This window comes from Neopelma chrysocephalum, unplaced genomic scaffold (genome assembly GCF_003984885.1).
Source record: "Neopelma chrysocephalum unplaced genomic scaffold, ASM398488v2 Primary Assembly neopelma1_286, whole genome shotgun sequence".
Classification (NCBI taxonomy): domain Eukaryota; kingdom Metazoa; phylum Chordata; class Aves; order Passeriformes; family Pipridae; genus Neopelma; species Neopelma chrysocephalum.
In genome coordinates, this window is record NW_020897948.1 from 1,165,719 (window position 1) to 1,183,816 (window position 18,098).

The 18,098-nt window shown below is 50.9% G+C and overlaps 1 long non-coding RNA gene across 2 annotated transcripts; it reads right to left on the reverse strand.

Annotated features, from left to right (window-relative positions):
• Positions 1-6,848: 6,848 nt before the first annotated feature.
• Positions 6,849-16,571, reverse strand: LOC113978057. Of its 2 annotated transcripts, XR_003537477.1 has the most exons (4): positions 16,485-16,571; positions 15,917-16,062; positions 13,567-13,687; positions 6,849-7,374 (listed from the first exon to the last, which is right to left on the reverse strand). It is a non-coding gene; the product is annotated as an uncharacterized LOC113978057 (long non-coding RNA). The 2 variants fall into 2 exon arrangements; XR_003537478.1 differs by lacking the exons at positions 15,917-16,062; positions 16,485-16,571 and adding an exon at positions 15,408-15,810.
• Positions 16,572-18,098: the final 1,527 nt, after the last annotated feature.

An 18,098-nucleotide genomic window follows, 5' to 3' on the forward strand; every position in this document is an offset into this window, starting at 1 on the left:
CCTGGGAGCCCTGGAAGAGAGAAGGGAGAAAATATGGAAGGGAGAAAATATGATAATCAAATCCTGGTCATTAAAATGTGAGGTTTGCTTCAGTTTCCTTCTCTCTCAATCTGGAGGGATTAGCACCAGCCAGATAAGAGACCTGTCAAGGCACTTCCAGCAGCGCTGCTTAGCCTGGCCTCCAGCTGACTTCCAGCCAGGATGATTTCTGAGAGACCAGCATCTCCCTGCAGCACCCTCTGAAAATATAACAAAAAAGGAGGGTTAGGGAGGAAGCTGTTCTGGAAGCTTTTCTTACACTAAGAATGGCTCTCCATTAGCGACACTGCTGGGCCCTGACAGCCATGTCCCCATCTCACCTGGGAGCACTGCCAGCACAGCGACATTTCCACAGATCCTCACAGCCTGCCAGGCTTCCGGCACGCACAGAGCATGGCCCAGCGTGGTCCCTGCCCCAGCATCCTCCCAGGACACGTGCCACAGGGCAGGAAGATTTGGGGCAGCCATGCTCTTCCCGGAGTGCAGATGTGGAGATGGAGCAAAATGCAACCTTGAGCCCTGGGAAAGTGCTGTTTGGACTCTCAGAACAACACGTTTTTTTTTCTCAGCTAGTACAGGGGCTCTTTTCCCAGGGGTGCTGCTCTTGGCTACCAGGGCTCTCAGCAGCCTTTCCAGCCTGCCTCTGCCAAGGCATGGGAGGAATTATCTTGGGTTAAAGCCAAGCTCTTCACCAAGCTCCAGTAACACAGAATCATAGAATCCCAGAATGGTTTTGGGTTGGAAAGGACCTTGAAGCTCATCTTGTTCCTCGCCCTGCCATGGGTAGGGACACCTTCCACTATCCCAGGTCACTCCAAGCCCCATCCAACCTGGCCTTGAACACTTCCAGGGATGGGGCAGCCACAGCTGCTCTGGGCAACCTGTGCCAGTGTCTCCCCACCCTCCAGGGAACAATTTCTTCCTGATATCCAGTCTAACCCTGCCCTCTGTCAGTGGGGAGCCATTCCCCCTTGTCCTATCAAGGAGCTCCAGCAGGGATCAGGAGGCTGCAAGGACCATTGCAGGATGGCAGCGCTGTCACTCCACTGGATCACAGACACTCGTTACAGTGTCTGTCCGGGCAGAGTTGGGGTTGGGAGTCCCACAGGGATCAGGGTGATCAGCCACGGTGGAAAGCAAGGACAGCCCCAGGTGTACTGGGGCAGACAGGAGAGGTAGGTGATGCCCCTACTCAGCACAGCTCTGCTGCTGCTTCTCTGGAACCCCAGCTGGTGCTGTCCCAGCACAACAGCACCATACTGGGAGGCCACATACCTGTAGGTGCCATGTCCCCAAGCACAGGGCACAGAGGGCTGCTGGGGCTTTTCTGTGTGAGTTAAATGTGTCAGGATAGGGGGTCAAAGGCTCCTTTTCTGTTTCTCTACCTTGCAGCTGCTGATGTGAAGAGCAGCAGCATCGCTGCAACAGTGGATGGCGTTCAGAGCTCTGCCGGGAAGGGGCACAGCTCAGCTGTGCCAGGGCAGGTGGGAACCATGAGCATGGACAGAGGTGCGAAGGTCTAAGGATGGGGGGAAGAGGTTGATGCCAGCTCTGCCCGTGGCTGTGCCCCTCCAGCACTCCCTCCCTCCAGCTGCACCATGGGGATAACACCCAGGTTGGGAGTTCTTGCCAATACCAAAGCAAGGCCAGCAATCCTTGCTCTCAGCTGTGGAGCCATCCAAATACCCACTGGGAAATAAATGTTAGTCCAACTGTTCAGAGCCTCTGAGCCCCTTTTGGGCTGTCTCTGCCCACTCTCAGTGCTGAAGGCTGCCAGGAGCAAAGGCAGCCTTGTGCATGCTGTGGCACAGGTGCAGCCTGTTCTTTCCTTTCTCCTTTCCTTTCTTTCAGCATTCATCCTTCCTAGTGTCCTGCAGCCCTAAACAGCTGTATAAGACTTCCAGTGCAGACAATATTCATACAAACCACATCTGGCCCCCTCGGACCAACCTGTGCATGGCACTCGGGGCAGGCTCTGGGCTTCTCCAGAAGCTTCCAGAGATTTCCTGGCTTTTACTGACCTGTCCAATCGCTGCAATGAAGGCAAGACTCATTGTCCCTGTTTTACAGGGAAGGAGCCATAGGGTTGTGTTTTAAGTAAGGCCTGAGATCATGGGTGCCTCTTGATCTGGGTCCCCAAACTGCAACTGGCTGAAGTCTCCCTCTCTGCCTCATCTTCAGTGTCAGACAAACCTGGCACACACCAACTGCAATTGTACCTGGCCAAAGCAAAGCAGTGACCATGGCCACTCAGATCTGTCATCCAGAGCCCATCCCCACAGGGACGGAGCCCTCTGAGGGCCATGCTAAATGCTGAGAGCTAAGGAGAAAGTTCAGGCAGGAAGATCAATAAATTGTCATTTTAAAAGGAAGTCTCGGTAGGAGAAGCTGCCTCAGCAGACAGGAGAAGGTGGCTGGCCACATCATTTGGGCCCTGCACAGAAAGAAAGACATTGAGCATGCCCAGAGAAGGGAATGGAGTTGGGAAAGGGTCTGGAGCACAAGTCTGATGAAGAGCAGCTGAGGGAGCTGGGGGTCTCAGCCTGGAGAAAAGGAGGCTCAGGGAGTTCGGTGGATGTTGGGCTCTTCTCCCTGGTAACAAGCGACAAGATGAGAGGAAACAGCCTCAGGTTGTACCAGAGGAGGTTTAGGTTGGGGATTAGGGAAAACTTCATGGAAAGGGTGGTAAGGCAGTGGCACAGGCTGCCCAGGGCAGTGGTAGAGTTACCATTCCTGGATATAGGGGTAAATACCCTTTTTCTAGAAGATTTTACTACAAGGAATCAGTTATTTTGCCTAGGAAAAGGTTTCCTGCCACTTTCTCAAGACAGTTGCTGTTCTCTCCCCCCCATTACAGAGAGATTCTCTCTCTGATATGTGAGGAGAGAGATAACGTTCACGGATATGTTACAGGGCCATCACGGCCCAGAGAGAGCCACGGGTGGGGGGGCAGCAATAAAAAAGCCTGAAGAAGGAACAGGAGGCATGCCTTCTCAGGCTCAGCACTGTTTGCAGCTGGTGCAGCTTTGTGAGTTTTGTAGTGCTCTCGACTTCAGAATAAACCTTTTTGGATTCTTTACACTGCCTTGGCATTTTTGAGGGTACCTGTGTGTATCTTACCTCACGCTGGAAGTGTTCACAAACCATGTGGATGTGGCACTTAGGGACCAGGTTTAGTGGTGGCCTTGGCAGTGCTGGGTTAATGATTGAACCTGATGATATTCGAGGGCTTTTCCAACCTCAGCGATTCCATGACTTGGTGCTTTAGGTGAGGTACTCCCAGAGTTTCAAAAGCCTCTTCATGCTGGTAGGTAGATGTTAACCAGTCTCCAAGGTGCAGCACAGATCACCTTCCCTTCCCTTTTTTGTTCTGGGCTCTTGTCAAGATGAGCTGGGATTGTGATACTGAAACACAGTTCTTATGTCCAAGTTCATCTGTCCCTATCAAAGGAGAATGGAAGCAGCTAATGAAAGATTTAATTGCCATGTCCAGAGGGAGAGCAGGAGTTACCTCTTTCCAAAGTCCCCAGGCAGCATCAGGAGTGTGGAGGGAGCTTGGGCTCCCTTTGATATGATAATTTTACCGCATAGGAGAGATGCAAACACAGTCAAAGGGGCTGAGGAAAATCAGACAGGCACAGGAAGGGCTGGAAAACCAGTGTCATACCTCCTGGTTTCTTCTTCAGCATAAGGGAGGTGTAGGTAACTAATAGGCAAATCCCTGGAGTGCATGGATGCTCTTCCCAAGAGGCAGGGACCTGCCCCAGCATCCAACGCTGTTTCTTCAGCCCTCACTGCCACTGTTCCCACCCTTGGAAATGATGGACATCAGAGAGGACAGTGATGGTCATCTGCCACAAGGCCTGTGAGCTGTAGAAAACCTGCCGAGAACCTTGTGGAAACACCCAAAGGAAGCGGACTGTCACCTGGACAGGGACCTTACATCATCACTGCTGGGTACACATGACACTCAACCTGTGCACAGGGACCCAGTGATCAGTCTCTGAAATGTGGCAGCAACCTGCAACAAGGAGAAGTCCAGAGATTTTCCACCTGAAGCCAGAGGAGAGAGGGAAGCAGGATGAGCATTTTCCAGAAAATTCTGGAAATTCACTTGAAATTCTTCCTAAGGCATCCTGGCAAAAGGAAAAAAAAAAGGCACATTTGTATTTTCACCCCCCCCGAAAAAAAAATTTGCAACTGTATATTCTAAAAAACTTGGTACACTTTATTCCAATATTTTAAAATGTTACATTATTATATAACTCAAAATAGAAAATATGCTCATGGAATAAAAAGGTGCTTGAAAGGAAGAATTTTTAAGAACTTTTCTCAAAACCACAAGTCACTGACATCAACAATTCATAGAGAAAGTCTGATTTCAGTGAAGCATCTTCCAGAGAAATGTCACAGAGGAAAATATTCCCCCTGTGCAGGCTGGGTTACCTCAGGTCTTGAGGTGGCTTGAGGGGTTCTCCTGTGCCCTGAGTGAGGGGTGAGGGAGAGGGGGCTGCACTGTGCTCCCTGCAGCTGTGCTGTACAGATGTGGGCAAGCAGAGGAGGTGACTGCCCCAGGGGGGTGGCACTGAGTGCTGCTGCCTCACAGGTGCTGGTTGGCACTTGCCAGTGGGTCCTGCCCTTAAGGCAGGGGCACATTCAACCACCAGTGCCAGATGAAATCACATCACTTCTCCGGCCATTCCTTCATTTTCCTAAAATCACTGTTCTTCCCAAACCAACCATTTCTCTGCACAGCACATAAGGGGCCTTTTGGTCTCATTGCAATATGAAAAACACCAGGAAAAAGGGTCTCCAATTCATGGTGGGAATGGTGAGAGGAAATGGGAGGGCAGCTTGGGGTAGAAGGGCAACAGAGCTTGAGGTCACGGCAGCAGCAGCAGCAGTGGCAGCAGTGGCAGCAGTGGCAGCAGTGAAAGTCACAGCAGCAGCGGCAGTGGCAGCAGAAGTGGCAGCAGTGACAGCAGTGACAGTCACAGGAGCAGTGACAGTCACAGGAGGCCAGGCACCAGCTGCAGCAGCAGGGGCTGAATGCCTGGGCACATGTTTGGAGGCTGTAATAAAAGCCAATGAGGTGTATGTGCCAGTCTGTAACCCTCATGTGTGCTGTCCAAACCCCATGTTTCCAGCTTGTTTGCCTTTGGAGAGCTGCTCAATAGCATTGCTTCCCTCTGGCTGAGGAATCACGGGCATCCCGCCCACGCCACACAAAGCCTGGCACTTCCAATTACATCATCTTCCTTCTCTTTTTTAACAGGCAAAGAGCAAAACTAACCCCAAAACCACCTCAATATGATATCATTAGCCAGAAACGGTTCATCCACAGCTCCTGGAGCTGATTAAAAGTTGTTATGGCCTATAAACACCCCACCTGAATTGCTATTGCTGCACATGTGGGTCAAAGCTGTCCTATGCAGCTGCCACAGTTGATGGTCAGCAAACCAGTTCTGGAAAAGATAGAGTCACTATAATTTCTTCCATGTCTTTGTGCAAATAAAGAAGCAAGTCTGATTTTTTGTGACCTCCAACTAGGCCCTGCTGCATCCATCAGTGGCTGCTCTGGTGGGGGTGGGGAGGGCAGAGTTTTGGGGGACTCCCATACGAGAGAGAGCAGCACAGAGGAGTGGGCAGATGGGCAGATGTTTCCATGAGAAGACGCTGGGTGTGAGGAACCAGCTGCCCTGGTACACTGATATTGGGAACAAATAGGTGTTCTCGCAAAGTTTGTAGTGTGGTTGCATTTGGTGGTGGGAAGTGACAAGTCAATGGTTGTTCAGTTGTCAGTTACAGAGAGGTGCAGTTTGCCCAGAAACAAGGGGATCTATCAGCAGCAAAGGATCAGCAACCTCTCTTTTGAAAATGCTGGGGACCCTTCCTCTAATGACCATGGAATAGGGGACACATTGTAGAGTGTCAGGAAGGCTGTAACCCCTGAGTACCTCAGTCAGTGGGGAATCAGGGAGGGACCTGCATTTTGGGCAGAGGGGATAAAAGAGGCTGTGACCTCGATCAAGTTGAGAGACCTCACTGGGGACTGTCTAGTGAACTCTCCCTTTTATTTGAATAAAAGTTTTGCTTAACTCTTCTGTCTCTTGGCCATTTTTGAGGCTCTTAATACCACAAATATATTTTTCAGAACATTGAGGTCAGGGAGGCTGACGTGGTCCTGGCTCAGGAGGCAGCACTGGGGGAAGGAGTACCTCTGCCATGTCCCCAGTCCCCACCACAGGCAGCACCAGCGGCACCGACTGCTCCAGCACCCCGGGGAGCAAGGGTATAACTGGCAGCTGCCTCCTGGCACAGGCAAAGGCCCCAGGAGGGGAGATTCCCACCCACCCTACTCTTACCAGTGCCAGCATCCAGGAACAGGCATGGTTATTTTTCTTTATTTTCCATTCAGCTCGTGGTCATAAAGCTGAGGACTTGCAGCTTTGACAGGGAATATGTCAGGAAATGGAGAATGAAGGGTTCCCACACATGGCCCCAGCCAGAGAGTGCAGCAGCGATTGCCAGGGCAAAGGATGACCATGAGCACCTGAGCAGTTTAGTCTCTTAAAACATAAAGGAAGAGGAAATTCCTAAAGCTCCTTGCGAACCCACACTCCAAACCTTGGCTTCAGAGTGTATTAGAGGCTTAGAGGCAGCAGAAAGGAGAAAACCAACATGACACCATCAGCTTTTTCTAAATTTTATCATATCCCTGGATATTGTAAAATATTTTATGAACTCTGGAAGTGTTCAAAAGGCATGTGGATATGGCACTTGGGGATGTGGTGAACACAGCAGTGCTGGTTTAATGGTTGGATGTGATGGTCTTAGAGGTCTTTCCAACATGAATGATTCTGTGATATTTGAGCCTATTACATTTTTACTCTTTTTCCTGATGTCTGACTCAGAATTGGAAAAAATGTAATGCTGGCATGACTGGAGAAGAAATAAGATGTGAAGATAATTTTAGTTTCCAAAGAGCCTGCTTCAAATGGCTGTGATTTTGCTTTCAGCCAGTGCAAAAAGCCAGCCTGACACCTTTTGTTAAATAATGCATAACGCCTTGGCTGCAGGGAGAGACCTGGCACACAGCCCTGCCCCCTTAGACCTTGCTCAAGTGCTATTGAGTGGCTTCCAGTGGATTACAAGCGGGGAGTGGGCTTTGTCCTGGCTCCCGCACAGCTGAAGGTGTCATTATTTTCCAGGAGAGCCGCTCTGCTGATGGAGCTTTGTGTTATTCCATGCAAATAATCTAAATCGGAAAGTACCTGCTGGTCAAAGCACTAAATTGAACATTCAACTAACGGTCACCACCATTATCTAACAAACCTGAAAAAGAGGAAAAAAGAAAAAAATAACAAAGTCAAAGGGCAGGACTGTTTGGCATGGAAGCGTTCCTGGCTGTCACCTCTCTGTCTCCACTGGCAGTGTGTCTGCTGAGACCCTGGAGCCCAGTGGTGAGAGCGACTGTCCCACCTTGTCAGGTGGTGCCAGGTGTGCTGTGGCTGTGCCCTGCCTGCCACGACACCCGCCGGGCTACCCTGACAGGATTTAAACACAGCATTGTCTTGCATCTTCCAACAGAATCAGCCCCCAACCTGCCTCACTTAGCATTTAGCGTGCAGAAAAATCGGTGTAGACCCAACACCTCAGGTTTTCTGTCCCCTCTAACAGCATTGACAGTGCTCCCCAAGGGGAATATTCAGCTACTGCCAGCAGCCTCCTGGGGGAAGGCAGGTTTAGCAGCAGGGTTGTACTGTTGTTGGCAGATGAAGCAGCTCCCATCATCCAGCTGTCTTGGGAAAATCCAGAACTGGCTCTCACTGTCAGCTGTGCTGTTGATGAAGTAAGAGGACCTGTGGGCAGAACTGGGCACGTGTGTGTGCCAGGGCTCAAGTGGGAAGACACTGGCAACCACTGCTGTTCCTGGGGAGTTGCTGGGCACCCTCTATTTTTTTTTGTCACCAAACACTTTAAGATACAGCTACAAAATACTCTGTCGATGCCCACACCTACACTGCAAATATCCACCACCACTGCTGGGTGTCCTGAGGCAGCCCCAGCCCCGCCCAGGTGCAGGGAGGGTGGTGGAGGCACCCTGGGTACTGGTGCTCTGGAGACCAGCCATCAGCCAGGACAGTCTGTGGCCACCTTCCTCCTGGATATCACCCATTCTTGCTCATCTCTCCACATGGACAGCCCAGTCACAGCACAGCTCACTGCCCTCCACAGGAGGAGATGGGTTTTGGGTGCATTCCTCCCATTGTGGGGTTCCATTTCCGAAGGCTTGAGGTGGATAGGGAAGGGGTTACTCCAGCTCCAGGGGTTTCAGGGTCCTGGACGCATGGAGGGGTTAGGTGCTCACCCCTCCCCCCATCCATGTGGTCCCATGGCAGCCACAGACAGACAGCACACAGGACTTGGAGAGGAGGCGAGAGAGCGTTTATTGATGAGGTGGTTACATTTATAGGGTTTTGGAGGATTCAGAGAGTGACCAATTACGGGGTCAGGGGTCTTACAAAACACCCAATCGCAGGCAGGGGTTAAAGGTCCAATGAGAAGACTTCTTGGTATCTTCCAGGACATTCCTGGGACAGAGATAAGATCTGGCCATGGGGGATTTTGGGAAGAAGAAAGCACAGGGACCACAAAAAGCCATTTTGAAACACTTTCGAACCACAGTTTTCCCATATAATGCAGGTTTACTGCTACAATGGGTGGTCTACCCGCAAAGCAGGGAGAGCAGCCCAAGCCCCACTCCAGGATGAGGAATGAGCTCATCCTCATTCCTGCTCCCCACCACAGCATCCCCCCTGCCACAGCCACCCACAGAGTTACCTGTTCCCTTGCCACTGCACAGGGCTCCCAGCAGCCATGAGACCCTGTCCCCAGTGTCCTGCTGTGCAAGCCCCAATGCCAGCCCGATGCCAGCCCATCCACACAGTACTGCCCTCTCTATCAGCTCCTATCCATCATCTCCTCTCAGCTCCCTGTGGGACTGCAGGAGCTGGAAGCAGGGACACAGGGCAGTGGTGCAGAGCTAGCAGCTCCTGTGCACCCTGAGCAGGGCAACAAAACCCCAAAGAGCTGGCAGAAAGGGACTGGAGGACCAGGGTGGGATGCTATGGCAGTCCCTGGGGCTACATGGATTCACAGCATTGATCAAGCTGCCATAAGGGTCCCCTCCAGGTCTGTCTGAGCATTGGGATCATGGAGCTGCCTGGTCATGCAGTGATGGATAGGACACGAAGCCATTCCTCAGAGCCGATAGGAAGGCAGAGTTTAAGGGAAGGTGAAGGGTGCAAAAAAAGAAAGGGCCTAAAGCAGTGGGTTAACCTAAATAATTGGTTGGGGCCATGTATTAAAAATACATCTATTGCTGATGAGGGATCTGCTCACAGGAATATTTGTTGTGATTTACATGCAATCCCAAAAGACATGATGAGATGAGATGAGATGAGATGCAGTGTCTTTGTCCCACACTCATCCAGCAGCCCCTGAACACAGACAGGAAAAGGGACTGTCTGCTCTGCAGGAACAGAGACAGGACTGGGGAGTGCTCCATTTTCCTAAGGAAAGCTGCTGAGCTACTTAAACCTTGACCAGCTGGAAGGGCTCATCCAAACAGGGTGATCTCAGGGTCTGGAGCACAAGTCTGATGAGGATAGGCTGAGGGAGCTGTGGGGAGCTCTGCCTGGAGAAAAGGAGGCTCAAGGAGGACCTTCTCACTCTCTACAGTTACCTGAAAGGAGATTGTAGCAACGTGGGGGTCGGGCTATTCTCACAGATAACATGCGACAGGATAAGAGGAAACAGCCTCAAGTTGTGGCAGAAGTTTAGAATGGATAGCAGGGAAAATTTCTTCACAGAAAGGGGGATCAAACACTGTAACAGGCTGCCCAGGGCAGTGGTGGAGTCACCATGCCTGGAGGTGTTCAAAAGGCATGTGGATGTGGTACATCCACATGCCATGGTGACACGATTTAGAGGTCAGCTTGGCAGTGCTGGGGGAATGGTTGGCCTCAATGATCTTAGAGGGCTTTTCCAACCTAAACAATTCTATGATTCTATGAGAGAAAAAGAAGTGTGTAGCAGAGCCCCATGAGCATCTCTCTGTAGGGCATCACAACGAGCAGTGACCACCTGAACTAATGACTGGACAACACTCTGAGGCACATTGTGGGATTGTTGGGTTTGTCATATGCAGGGCCAGGAGCTGGAGTTAATGATCCTTGTGGGTCCCTTCCAGCTCAGGACATTCTGTGATTCTCTGAGCTGCCTAACCCCAGCATTCTTCCTGCACAGATCTCCAGCCTCAGCCATGCTGTTGCTGACTGCCCAGGGCAGGCTGTGCACAGACACCTTGGGATGGGTGCTCGATAGCTGGGACACAGCTGTGACAGCTGGGAGTGAGGACAGGGACCACCCTGCTGCAAAGGGTGCTGCAGGTGCCTCTGCCCTGGAAAGGCATAGGAAAGAGACAGGCAATACTTTCAATCATATATTGGCATCCTAAAGAAGGAAAAGTGCGCAAACCCTTACCTATGGAAAACTTTTGCAAGTTACCTCAACCCTGAGAGCACGTGAAAGGTCCCTGGTTACAGCAAGCAGGGGATGGGAATGTGGCAGGGGCATCTCTGGGCCACCTCCCCAGTTCCTGCCACCTAGCCAGGCAAGCAGGGTGCCGGCAGAGAGCAGGTAAGGCACAGACAGGGAGCAGGCAGGGAGTCCCTTTTGCCCTGGGCAGCAGCTGCAACCGATAAACCCTTCACCCCATATTTTCTGCTGAGGACAAAAGCCATCAACAAAATCCTAATTAAAAAACAACCATCAAGCAAAAAGCACAGCTAATTGCTTTTTGACTGCAGAACAAAAGCCCCTCGTCTGCCTAATTACACCATGAAAATGAGAAGAATTTAAACAAGAATTATAAGCAATCACAGAAGCTAAGAGAGGAGTGAATGCCTATGGAAACCTGGAAGCAGGGCTAAGCACAAAGACTCAGGCAGCAGCTAGAAGAGGGGGATGACAAGGAAAGTATTTAAGGCTCATTATACTGAGCCTTCAATTGGCTGCTCCTCAAGTGCCTTCCTGCTCAGGAAGGCACTCCAAGCACCCACCCTCTGCATCCTGGTGAACTGAAGCTCCCCAGTACCCCAGAGAAATCCTACGGATCAAAGTCATGTTCTGTCTCTGGCAGGTGGGGGAAACTCATGAGTCATTCGCCTGCCAAGGCCACCAACCCTCGAATGCTGTCCCAACTCGGGGAAAAACACACTTCTCCCACCTCCTCTGCCTGAATCACAGCTGGATGCTCTCCAGGGTGGAAGACCACACGTCTCCTGAGAGCAGAGCTTTCCCACGAGTGGATGCTAAAGGCTCTCCGTGGGCCCTGCAAAGGTCAGGTTCATAAAATCACAGAATATCCTGATTTGGAAGGGACTCACAATCAAGTCCAGCTCCTGGCCCTGCACAGGACAACACCAAGAATCCCACTATATGCTTGATAATACTGTCCAAACACTCCTTGAACTCCGGCAGGTTCCTGTCTGGATGAGGAGATGGAGGATGGAGAAGGATGAGAGAGCTCTGGGCTATGTATCCAAAGGATGGAAAGCCCAGAAGAGAACCCAAGTCCTGCAGCTCAACTCCTCCCAAGCCCAGAGCTGTGCAGTGGTCCACTGAGGTGAGGGGAGCAGCCGGTCTCTGAGACAGGAGGGTGGGAAAGGGAAAAAATAATTTTGTTGCAAGAAAAATCCATGGGGGAGAAAGGAGGTGGGGAAACAGCAGAAGGAAAGTAGATTACATTGAAAATCTCATGGTCATCACTGGAAGAGCAAGTTTTGTGCTCCCAAGGGCTGCATGGAGACAACGACCAGGAAAGCTGGAAACAGTCAAATTAATGTTTCCTTACCCAGAGAATAGTTAATCTGCAGAGCTCCCTGTGCCAGGAGGTCCTTATATCAAATACCAGGTGTCAGACTGTGGGAAAGGGGCTCATGACACCACAGGGTGCATCGTCCAAGGTCTGTCCAAGGTCCGTCCAAAGAGAAGATTCACTGTCATCCCAAGGCGCTGGACTCCCCTTGGACGGCCAGGTTCCAGGAGAGCAGGGACACAAAGGACACACTTTGCAAGAGGTCGTGCTTCCCGGTGATCAAAGCACAAGACCATTACAGCCCGTGGCACAGGCAGGTGGAAACTTTTGCACGAGCCACTCTCCTCGGTCACCTCTTCCATTGCACCTGTGGATGCAGCTCCCACAGCCCTGGAGGGGCAGGCAGGGCTCACAGTGCTCTGTAGCCATGAGCTACAGGGAACCTGCCCTTTGGGCTGAACCCCTGCTCAGGTCCCAGCCAACCCCAGATCCGGCATCAGCCACAACATTTAATCCTGATTATTCCCACCTGCAGTGAAGGCCAGGAGACTGTTCTCTCTCAGAAATGCCAAGCACCATGTACAAATCAATAGTTCATTTCTTATCATAGGGTTTGGGGAGGAAGAGACTGTCAACATGAGGAAATCAAAGAAAATGCAAGTGACCCAGCAACAAGTCTGAATCAGCCCCGTGGCATCAGCTGGAGGTCAGAGCAGTGGAGGGACCGCACATCACTGTCTAACTTGGAAGTGCTGGGAGATGAGAAAGCCAAAAGTCTTTTGTCACCAGGGTTTCAAGCAAAGCTTTGTGTTCCAGTTGACCAGTGGGGTGGGAGCTCTGGTTTGGCCCCACACTGAAGATGCTCCAGCCCTAAAGCCCCACATCGAGCCCAGACATGTGGCTGCAGTGCTGCCAAGGTGCCCTTTGTTCCAGGCAGGCCTTTTAGCAGGAGTAATGATCCCACCTTTCATAAACAAATCCCCACAGGTTTCTAAAAGAAAGGAGTTGCTTGAATATGTCTCGGACCCCAGAAATAGCAAGAGGGAATTTGCTAGCCTGCAATTAAAGATTTTTCAGCAGTAAAAGCACCATCACAGGATCTGGGATGATGACATTTATCCAACCTTGAAGTCTCTGTTTTGCAATGTGCAGCCGGCTGCACCAGGGGATGCTCTTCCAAATTTGCTGTGTCCATCAGGTGACCAGGAAGGCCCCTGTGCCCACTGATGCACCCCAACCCCATACGGGTGGGTCACTCCCCATGGAGGGCACAGCCATTGAGCCTGTCCCATCAGCAGATATGTCATACTCCTGTAGGAAAGTTCATCAAGTGTTTAACCAGTCCTGACAACTGATTGCCCAGTTGTCCAGGCCAACAAACTCGAAACTCCTTTGTGCGTAGAATCATGGAATCATCAGAGTTGGAGAAGCCCTCTAAGATCATGGAGTCCAACCATTCCCCCAGCACTGCCAAAGCCACCACTAAACCATGTCCACAAGTGCCACATCCACATGCCTTTTGGAACACTTCCAGGGATGGTGACTCCACCATTGCCCTGGGCAACTTGTGCCAGTGCCTGACCCCCCTTTCAGTTGAATGAGTTACCTCGCATGAGTGACTCCTTTTGGAAATTCTGACCTACCTGGCTGTGCCAAAGGTAAGTAAGATTTGCAGGAAATCATGCCTGAACCATCTGTCTTGCCCAAAATCTCATGCTGTGTTGTATTTGCTCTCAGTCCTCAGTAGATGCTCTGCACAGTGGCCTGGAGAAGGATGACCAAAATAAGCAGATGAAGTAATTGAGCTTGAATTCACCTCTTCCCTTGTCCCCCAGGCTTGATGTGGCTCTGGACACAGGAGAACCACATCTGGGGTTGTATCAAGTGAAAAATGCTGGAGAGCAGAAAGGGTGCCCATGAGAAGCAGTGTATATTTTATTCTTGAGGTTTTTTCCTACAGAGGAAAGCAATATATACAGTCAAAATTAAAATGAGGATAACAGCAACTAGCAGCCAGGCTGTGGCCATCACTCTCTGAGTCCCTGTGACACCCTGGGTACAAGCCAGCACTTTGCTGGTGCATCACTGCTCGCTGCAGTACTCCGATGGGGGAGATGAGTATGAAAAGGCCTCGTGTCCCCTGGTGTGCAGGCACAGCATCCCTGTCGAGGTGCTCTGGCACAGGAGAGTACTGGCCTGATCCAGCTGTGGGCAGCTGCAGTCCCATCTCCTGGACAGAGAGGCTGGGACCCAGGAGAGCCAGAGTCATGAAAGCCAGTGAGGAAAGTCAGGAGTGGGGCTGTGGGGGAGTTTAGGGGTCCAGAGGAGCAGGCAGGTATGGGCTGGGAGAGGGAGAATGGGGCAGCTCATGGCTCTGGCAGAGAGGCTCACAACTGAGACTCATCCATCCTAATCTGCCCCTCCTTTTTCCTGCTGCCCCAAACATGAGGGTTTGAGTTTACCTAGGGCAGCAGTGATGCTATTTCTCATATTTCTTGCAAATCTTCTTCTGCCTCAGCAAACCAGCACTGGCTTATGTAAGAGACCTCAGGGATATTTGCAGGAGGCAGAGGCACTTGAGCAGGCAAGAGGTGTGTTTTGTAACACTGCACACTCTGCAGGGAGGCTGGGGATGCAGGGACAGAGCTGCTGCCAAGCAAGAGCCAGCACTACAGTCCTGGAGCTGTGGCGGCACTTTTAGGTCCTTTTTTCCAGAGAAAAGAACAAACAACAAGGGATAGAATTCTCCTTGCCAGCTTGAACCTAAACAGGACACCTCTGAAAGGGGAGAGTCTGTCAGCAAGAGCACAGAGGTTGTCACAGCCCCAGAACCTCAGGGCCTGTCTGACACCTAGCAGGACTGTTTGTCTTCAGATGGTGGTGCTCGGGATGCAGAGCCAGAAGGGAATTGCCAGTATCAACCCTCTTGGTTTGAACATTTTTATTCAGCACAGCATCTCCTTCCTCATCCCTTCCCTCAACCATCCCTGACACCAAAAACTTCCCACACGTTCCAGACAGCACTGTGGCTGCTGGGTTGGAGACACCTTACCAGGAAGAAGAATCATAGAAACCTGGAACAGTTTGGGTTGGAAATGGCCTTAGACATCATCCAGTTTCAACTCCTGCCATGGGCAGGGACACCTTCTGCTAGACCAGGTTGCTCCAAGCCCCCTCCGGCCTGGCCTTGGACACTTCCAGGCATGAGGCAACCACAGCTTCTCTGGACAACCCGTGCCAGGGCCTCACCACCCTCACAGGGACTAATTTCTTCCTGATATCCAACCTAACCCTGCGCTCTGGCTGCGGGAAGCTATTCCCCCTTGTCCTGTCACTCCAGGCCCTTGTCCAAAGTTCCTCTCGAGCTCTCTTGGAACCTTCAGGCATTGGAAGATGCTCCAAGATCTCCCCAGAGCCTTCTCTTCTCCAGGCTGAACAGTCCCAGTTCTTTCAGCCTCAAGAACCCTGTAGCACTTGTGCTTACCATGAACACACCAGCAGCTGTGTCTGAGGACTTCAGGGGAGCAGCTCTGACCTGTCTGGTTTATTAAACAACTCATACAAAATCTTTGCCATGTTTCAGTTGACTCTGGTACAGAAAGCCTGGAAGAAGCTCTGAGTACATCTTAAGGCTTCAGATCTGGAGGTGGTGGAACAGGAATATTTCATGGTTATGGGACTGGTTATATTTGTCATAAGATGTTGATAGGTTCCAGCACTCAGGTCACCTGGGATCAGCCTTTGTTACATGTGTATAGGCCTCTTGTCTGACCTTATTCCAGATAAACCAGCAGGAACCAAATTAGCCCCATCCCCGGAAGTGTTCAAGGCCAGGCCGGAGGGGGCTTGGAGCAACCTGGTCTAGTGGAAGGTGTCCCTGCCCATGGCAGGGAGTTGGAATGATATGGTCTTTAAGGTCCCTTCCAACCCAAACCATTCTATGATGCTGGGAATCCCAGACACTTTGACATCAGGCTGGCATAGGCCTTTTACCAGGGAGATGCTGGGTGAAGCTGGGAGCTCTGTAACCTGGACCTGTGATCCTTCTGTGCCTGGTACAGCATTTGTGGTTGGAGACACATGCCCAGTTCTCGCTTGCTATGATGCTCCATGGTGACTGTAGGGGGTTGAGGGGACCCCTGTGCCAGAAATGGGAAAGGATATGAACTGGTTTGGGAATTTCTCTTTGCTCAAGAGACCTTTTGTGGCTGGGAAACTTAAGTTTGGAAGAATGTGTGAGAATAGGGACATTCTCTCTTTCCCTCAGGCTGTTTTTTGTCAGGACAGACAAAACAGGCAAACCCTTATCAAGGAAGGTTCTTGCAAGCTAAATCAAAGCATTCTTTACTGCAGATGGCAGAAGGGGAGAAGAGAAAGGGAACAAACTGCAAAAAACAGCCCAGAGGGCAGTATGCGCATGCCCCAAGCCTTTGATAGATATGACAAGGAGCCCAGCTTGGGGTGTGTTTTTTCTTTTCACCTGGCTGTGAGTTTTGCAGTTGTGTTTCCAAAATAAGCTTTGTTTAATGCTTGAAAGCCCATGGCTTAGCTCTCTGGTTACCTACATGAGTATTGGGGCATACTGGTGACACACTGGTGCTGGGACCAAGTCATGGCAGCAAACTAGTCTCCTGCTGAGCTGGGACCTTAGGCTTGTGCTGGACTGCTGCACAGGGAAATCCTCTCCCCCAGCCAGATTTACTCTGCTCTCCATACAAAGATAAAGACAGAAATGTGGTGTAGAAAAAAAGGACATGTTGAGCAGTGGTTGTAAAATAGATTGTTACAGGGGTGTGGACAACTTAGAGGTAAAAAGTATCCCCCTCTCTGCACTTACAGAGGATAAATACATCCAGGCCAGCCCTGCTGGCTGGTTGTCCAACCTGTTCTTCACACTTCGTGGCTAATGGGCTCCATAAGGCTGGGATGTAAGAGCTGTTTGGAGCCTGCAGCACTGCCAAGGGGCTGTGAGCCAGGCTGCTCTGGGCACATTCCTCTGCAGTGCCTCTAATTCAGGAGTCAACAGGCAGGGGATGCTGAAAGGTGGAGGCAATTTGCTCTTGCTCCTGAATTTCAGGATTACAAGAACAGGATTCACAGCCAGAATAAAGGAAAGGCCTAGTGGAACACTCACCTGAAGTCAGGTATGATCTGACAGCAGTGGTGAAGGGAAGATGCAATTCCTGTTTATCTTCCAATCACTCTGCTATTTCTTCACATCCAGGGCTAGCTTTAAAACTACCATGCTGTTAAGGAGGCCTGTGGTAGTTGCTGAGCAAGATATCTTGCAGGAACAACACCTGAACTCCCTGGAAGAGATTCTGGCTGGTCCTTGCACCAAGCCACTCAGCCCCTAGCCTGGCCCAAGTCCTTCCCACCCTTCTCTGCTTTTGGCATCCCCCTCACGCCATCCCATATTGTGTTGGAGGCGGCCCATGCTGAAGCCTAGGATTTATTCTGTTTGCAAATGACTCTTTGCATTATAGATTTGGTCTTTGTTATTTGTGTCTCCAATTCTTCCCCTACGAAGTACCTCAGTCACTATGGAAACGATTATTGTGTTGGGATGAGCAATCCTCATGACAGCCCCGAAAACAGCAAAAAGTCAGTACATACGCTGCACCTTTTACTTAATTCAGTGAGTTGCTAATTAGCTCTTCCCTTCAAAGTGATCAAAATCTTTGTCACCAATGATCTGGAGAGAAAAATAAAGAGTTTTGACTGGCTGCTTTGATCATTTTGTGCTAACTTGGCATGAATCGGAGAAACCCAACAGACAGTTTCTGGAGCACTAAACACCATCCACTCCTCTGTGTAGGAGGACCTGGATGTAGGAAGCTCCCAGCAACTCAGAGCATCAGTGCTTGAACCACTGAGCAAAGGAGAAAGCCCAGCAGAGTCCCAGTGCTATAGAGCTGACAAAGTCATTGCAGCAGGGTTGGAGGGTTCAAGAAGGCCAATGGCACCTGGTTTGTACCAGCACTAGTGCAGCCAGTAGGACCAGGGCAGTGACCACTCCCCTGTGCTGGGCACTGCTGAGGGCCCTCGAATCCTGGTGTTAGTTTTGGGCCCCTCACAAGAAAGACATTGAGGGGCTGGAGTGTGTCCAGAGAAAGGCAATGGAGCTGGGGAACAGTCTGGAGCACAAGTCTGATGAGGAGCAGCTGAGGGAGCT